At 48.9% G+C, this 6,394-nt stretch overlaps 1 protein-coding gene across 1 annotated transcript in view; it reads right to left on the reverse strand.

Annotated features, from left to right (window-relative positions):
- HRH1 (histamine receptor H1) overlaps window positions 1-424 on the reverse strand; it is a 71,646-nt gene extending 71,222 nt beyond the window's left edge. The window contains exon 1 of the mRNA XM_079795439.1: window positions 329-424. The gene's annotated coding sequence lies outside the window, so the exon portion shown is untranslated. The remainder of the gene's footprint in view (window positions 1-328) is intronic.
- Between the last annotated feature and the right edge of the window lie 5,970 nt (window positions 425-6,394).

Genomic DNA, 6,394 nt, shown 5'->3' on the forward strand with positions numbered 1-6,394 from the left:
GGGGCGCGGGGCGCGCACCCGGCCCATGCCGGGGAAGCCACAGGTGTTTGTGCGTCGGAGCGCTGGGGCCAAACCTGAGTAGCCGGGAGGGTGCCGTGGAGCGAGGCGCGCTACGGAACCCGACCCAAGCCCCCCGCGTCCCGAGGTCCCCCAGGCCCTCCCCCGCCCCCGCCCCCCCCCCCCCCCCCACGCCGGGGGGCTCCCAGGTTCTCCGCCAGGCTCCTCAGGGATGCCCAGACCTCAGCCTGACCAGCGCGCAGCCTGGCCACATCGCCCCGGCCCCGCTCCCGCCCCGGCCCGCGCCCCGGCCGCACCGGCTCCTACTCACCGGCGCCGGCTCCGGGGAAAGTTTAGAGATGCGGCGGCCGCGGCGGCCTGGCTGCTCGGCGCTCCTTGGCCGCGGCGTGACGGCGGTCGGGCGCTGGGGGAGCCGACTGGAGAGGCAGGGCTCCCGGGGAGGAGCCGGGCGGGAGGGAGCGAGGCGGAGACCCGCGCCCGCGGGCCTGCAGTGCCTCCGCCTCCGCTCGGCGCTCCCGGGGCCGCCCGCGCCGGGAGGGGGCGCCAGGCGGGCTCCTCGCTCGGACACCACGTCGCGCCGTCCGCCCACGGGTCGGAGCTGCTCCCAGCCTCCGGCTCTGCGCCGTGGGGCGGCTTTTGCGGTTTGCAGAGAGGTGAAGCCAGAGAACTGAGGGCAGACAGACAGAAACAGGTGAGTCCAGATAAAGAGGCAGAGCTAGAAATGGAGACGAGACGGCGCTGGGCAAAGTCCACCACGGACCGACTGACGGACAAACACATATAGTGACCCCCCATCTCCCCTTATCCCTGCCAGAGAGGCCAAAATAGAAAAAGACGGACCGCCAAAGCCAGGCAGACAGAGTAAGAATAACTGACAGGCAGGGACCTACCCCGAGAAGTTTCCAAAGGGGAACTCCAGACCCCCTCACCCGCTGCCCTCCACCAGGGTCTAGAAAGCCACACCTCTTACCTGTTTCCCCCCAGCTGCTCCAGAGGAGCTCAAGTTCAATGAGCATCCTATGAGCAGAGAGTGGGGCGGTGGGGGTTGCCAGGGTGAGAGGGGTGGGGGAGATAAAATTCTGCAGATCCCATAAGCCTCTCTGCCCTCTGATAGGGGGGTGGGAGGGGGGGGAGATGAGAGTTCATACCCACTGCCTTCATTTCCAGGCTGGGGGGAGAGGCAGTTTTCTTTCACTCCTCCTTGCCAGGAAAGTGCCATTTGAACACCTTGAACAGTTATTTAGATCTTATCTACTAAACACTTCAAAAGAGACACCCAAGTTCCTGGGGTGAGGTGTGCTGGGGTGTGGATTTGGGGCATCCTGGGGGGTATTTTAGCCTCTTCTGAGTAGAGGGCACTTCCACTCAGTGGATCACATAGAGCTGGTTGGAGACCCAGCTTCACAAGCTGAGTATGGTGCATGGGTCATCCCTCTCTCTGGCCTCAGGGTCCATTTCTATCAAATGAGGGTTAATAAAAACAGCTGTCCCTGTGCCATGCATTCTCAGTACTGCAGATGCTTACTTATTTAATCCGTACAACAGCCAGAATAAGTAGGAACTATTGGTATCCCTATTTTACAGAGGAGAAAACTGGGGTACAGAGAGGTTAAATAACTTGCTCAAGGTCACACAGCTAGTATGCAGGGGAACTGGGAATCCACCCTATGCAGCCTGGCTACAAGGTCCAAGGCCATTATTATTGTGCTCTAACCTTTATGACAACTGTAAGGGACTTAGTAAGTGCTCCATTATTGGTAGCTCATCAACCACTATGCCTGAAATGTGGGGATTAAAAGGCTGATAATGAAGCCCAGAGATAGGAGACTTTGGGTTGGAGATAGCTGACAAGGCCCCGTTACTGTCCTGGGTACCAGCTCTGAATCAGCCCCCTGAACATTAACATAAGCCCACACCAGGACTCTCTCCGAATCCACAATAAGCCCCTCCCATTCCCCCCGTGATTCTCCAGGGCCTCCATACCAATACACCTTTGGAACTGAGTTAACACTGGGGGAACAACTAGTATAAACTCTAAGGGAAATGCATTTCTGCTCCCTACAGCTGTGGGGATGACAGAACCAAGTGGGGCGGGGGTAGTGGGGGGGGGGGGACCTTGGAAATGGCTGTATTTACTTCCATCCCCTCTCTCTCCTTTCTGCGAGTCAGCAAAGCCTTGATTATTTGGAATTCCTCTCCAAAGTTTCACTTCCTGGGCTGGTTTTAAGCCTGCTAAGCTCACAGTGATCAGCATTTTTAGAAATGTCAGCCTTTTAGGAACAGCATGCCAGACGCTATTCGAAGACCCTGGTGACCAGGGTATGTATGCTTTGGTGTGGCATCTGGAACTGATGTAGAATGGGATAACTCAGGCCAGATCCTGGGTGTGTGGGTTGGAGAGGGGATCGCCAATTTACTAACAATATAGGCAGCAGATGAAAAATAACAGCTAGCCCTTATGTCATCCTTACCATGTGCCCACCTGTGTTCTTAGAGTGTCACTTAATCTAATACATGTACTCCTCACAACATGAGGTGGATACTATTATCAACCCATTTTTTTCAGATGAGAAAACTGAGGCACAAACTCATGAAGAGACTTGTTCAGAGTATTCAGTCAATAAGTCATTCCAAGGTCAGACAGTTAGGAAGAAACTGAACCAGGTCTGGAACCTGAATCAGTCTGCCTCCACAAACCTGTTTCTACTTCTGTGCTTTGGGAAGAAAGCTAGAAAAGGGTACCACATGAGCTCCTGAATAGAGAGAGATTAGAGGTACAGATTAAAAAGAGGTAGATTAAAAATATCGGCTGCCACTTGTTAACTCAATGCCTACTTTGCTTCTCGGAGGCTCAATTTCTTCACTTGCAAAATGAAAATAATAATGTCTGTGTCGTATCCAGGGTTTTAGTGATAATTCTTTTGGTTGCAGTTAACATAAACCCAGTTTTAACCAGCTTTGGCCAAAAAGGATTCTGAACTGAAAAATTTAGGAAGTAGTTTGGGGTTCAGACATTGTCCATGCCAGAAGCTCAAAGGAAGTTGTCATGAATCTGTTTCCCTCTTTACTGTTTTCCTTTGTGTCAGTTTTATTAGCAGGATGGATCTTTCCACAGGAAGGCAGAAATGGCCAATTAAGCAACCTCAAGGCAACAACATCACTTCCTTTGCAATACTTCCAGCAAAAATCTCAGGGTTGACTCCCATTGGCTTGGCTCGGGTCACATGTTCAGCTCTGAATCCATCACAATTGCTCCAATTGGCCAAGCCTGAGTCACATGCCTATGATTAGAGTTGGTCTGCCCTAAGTCACAAGGACTAAGAGTTGGTGAAGGATGGTTCCCTAAAAGAAAGTCAGGGTGCTATTAGCAGAATAATGGGGCATTGGTGCTGGAGAGGTACAGATATCCAGTTCCTCATGGAGCCGTCGTTAGCATTAAAGACATTTGTATGTGCAAAGTGCTCGACTCTGATGGCCACTGAGACCCTTCCTTCTTCCCTCTCCCATAGGAAATAGGATTAATGGCTCACCAAATCCAAGCCAATTGCTTCCTTGTTCCTATGGGGAAACTAAGTTCCAGAGAGAAGGAACTTGCCACAGAACCCAGCTGATCAGCTATAGAACCTATGTCTCCTGACCTGAAACAAATCCCAGTTAAAGTCTTCGCTGAGAAGTTTTAGATCTCCCACTAACCATGGGAATTTTCTTTGCATTTTTTTACACGGAAACTGGAAAAACACAAAGCACTTAAGACACACAGGAAGTAAATGCCACTTATGATGGACTCCCAGACTGTGCAACAAGCTCTGGACTGGTAGATCCCGGCAGGCTGCCCAATCCAGCTCCCCACCCATCACTTTATGAATTCAGCCATTTCCTCTGGGGACTCTGCACTCTGGGTGCTAAGATCCAAGTGGTCATTTTTCATGTAGTTGCCCAAAGTAGGCAACACGGCCCTCCCCTTGTTTGATTTCATGCTCGGTTTGTGAGAACAGATGTGTATCCTTCAGGGCCAAAGTGGGCCAGGTAGCAAGATGTTATATAGAATTATTAAAATTGACCCTTTCAACTTGGCTCTGAGTCAGTTCCAACGTGTCTGGCCTTGGGCAGCTCGTCTGACTTCTCTAAATTCAGTTAGTCTGGCTTGTTGTAAAGCCTATCTGTGTAAAGTGAGCAAGAATAGCAGATAGCAAGCTGGAATGACAAGACCTACTCCTCCCATCCCTCCTTAAGTAAAGCACATGGACTTGGTGTGCACGCTGCTGGAGGAAGTGTAAACTGATACGGCCTTCCTGGAAAGCAATTGGGAACCAGGTATCTAGGATTTTAAAAAGGTTTAGTCTATTGTTCCATACTCTGAGAGTTTTTCTTGAGAAAATAATCATATCAAGATATACATAAAGATGTTCATTACAGGATTGTGTATAATAATGAAAGATTGAAAACACCCTAATGTCTAACTATAGGGAGTTGGTTAAATAAATTATGGTACATCAACAGAATGGACTATTATACAGCTGTTAAAATTATACTAGAGACTATGGAATAATAGAATGGACTATTGTACAGCTGTTAAAATCATACTAGGGACTATGAATCATACTAGTTATGATACAAACAAGTTAAAAGGGCAAGTCATAAGAGACAAAGTATGCATTTTGTGAAAACATATACCTATTTGTGTATAAAAAAACTTAAAGTGGTTGTATCCAGAATAAGTGGGAAGGAGAGGAAAATTTGTGGGTGCTTTTGTTTTTCACTTATCTGTATTTTCCAACATTTCCTTAGTAAATCTGTATTACTTTGATCTTTAGGAAAAATGCCCAGTAATTGTTATAAACAGATTTATGTTTGGATTCCTTTTAGAAAAGCACTTTTATTTATTAAAACATCACAATCAGAAGTGAGAGTAATGGGGAGTAATGGAGAGTATGGAGAGTAATGGGGAATTTGAGGCTAGGAGTAGCAGCAACAGCAGCAGCGCCGTGCAGTGCAAGTGGGTTGCACCAGAAGGCTGTATGAGTCTGCTGCGTGGCCCCCAGCAAGTCCTCAGCAACTCTGGGCCTCAGTTACCACATCCATAAAATGAAGCGTTTGGTTACCTTGTCTCCGGAGTTCTTTCCAAGGCCAAAACTCTATGTATGGAAAAGGTCTCTGAGCTTTAATGAATATTCATGTATGCTCCAGGAGAACATGTAATGGCCCAGAAATGTGTTCAGCATAAATTATTTCTTGTCTCTCCAGCCCTATAAGATTGCTGAAGGTCATGCTTAGTGTCTCTGTTCCTTAGCATCTGCGTTTTTCTTAGCCTCTCAGTCCCTCCATCTAGTTCCATCTAGCTAGGAATTTGTGGGGGGAAGCACATAGATGCTGGGCCCACCTCCATGTGTTTATTTTCACTCTGGGATCTTGATCCTTCAAGTTCTGGCTTCCTGGATAGTTCTTTGATGCCTTCTAACAGATTTTTACTTTCTTTCTAATGATCCCATCCAGGTTTTCTGGTTGTTCATTGAGAGATTGTTCTCTACAAGCTAATTTGTTATAGGCAGAAGCAGAAGTCCCTCCACATGTCATTACGTAAAAGTGATTGGCTATAAAATGTATGTACGGTGGGATTCTATTTATATGTAAAACATGTATATGTTTTTATGTGGAAGAAATAGAGAAAGACTGAAAGCTACACACAGCACCTAAACTGGCTATGTTTACATTTTTAAAAATATTTAGCTACTAGAGGCCTGGTGCATGAAATTCATGATTGGGGGTGGGGTTCCTCAGTCTGGCTTGCACCCTCTCCAATCTGGGACCCCTTGGGGGATGTCTGACTGCCTCTCGCAATCTGGGACTGCTGGCTCCTAACCACTCACCTGCCTGCCTCCCTGATCTCCCCTAACCACCTCTGCCTGCCTGCCTGATCACCCCTAACTGCTCCCCTGTTGGCCTGATTGCCCCTAACCACCTCTGCCTCACCCCACACCCGGGCCCAGGATTCCTTCCTCCAGCCAGTCTCAGGCACCCAGGACCCACACTGGCTTTGCCAGGGCCAGCTGCAGCCGCAGGGGACCATGGGCAGGAGGCTTCACCTGGGCCATAGCCGCGGGTGCCTGGGACTGCGGGGTGGGCTGCTTGTCCCTCTCCTGGACTGCAGCCTGGCTGGTCCCCATTCCTCTCTTGCAGGCTCATTTGTGCCTGGCTGGTCCCCATTCCTTTCTCCCCCAGTGTTGGGTGTCTGAGCTGTTACAAAAATGTGAAGGTGTGATGACCATTTGCATATTAGCTCTTTATTATATAGGATATTTTTCAAACTTTATACAATGGATTTTGAGGATGTTCAAATTGGAATTAACTTTTGAGGTCATTTATACCCATTTTTTAA

This window comes from Cnephaeus nilssonii (genome assembly GCF_951640355.1).
Source record: "Cnephaeus nilssonii genome assembly, chromosome: 17".
Classification (NCBI taxonomy): Eukaryota; Metazoa; Chordata; class Mammalia; order Chiroptera; family Vespertilionidae; genus Cnephaeus; species Cnephaeus nilssonii.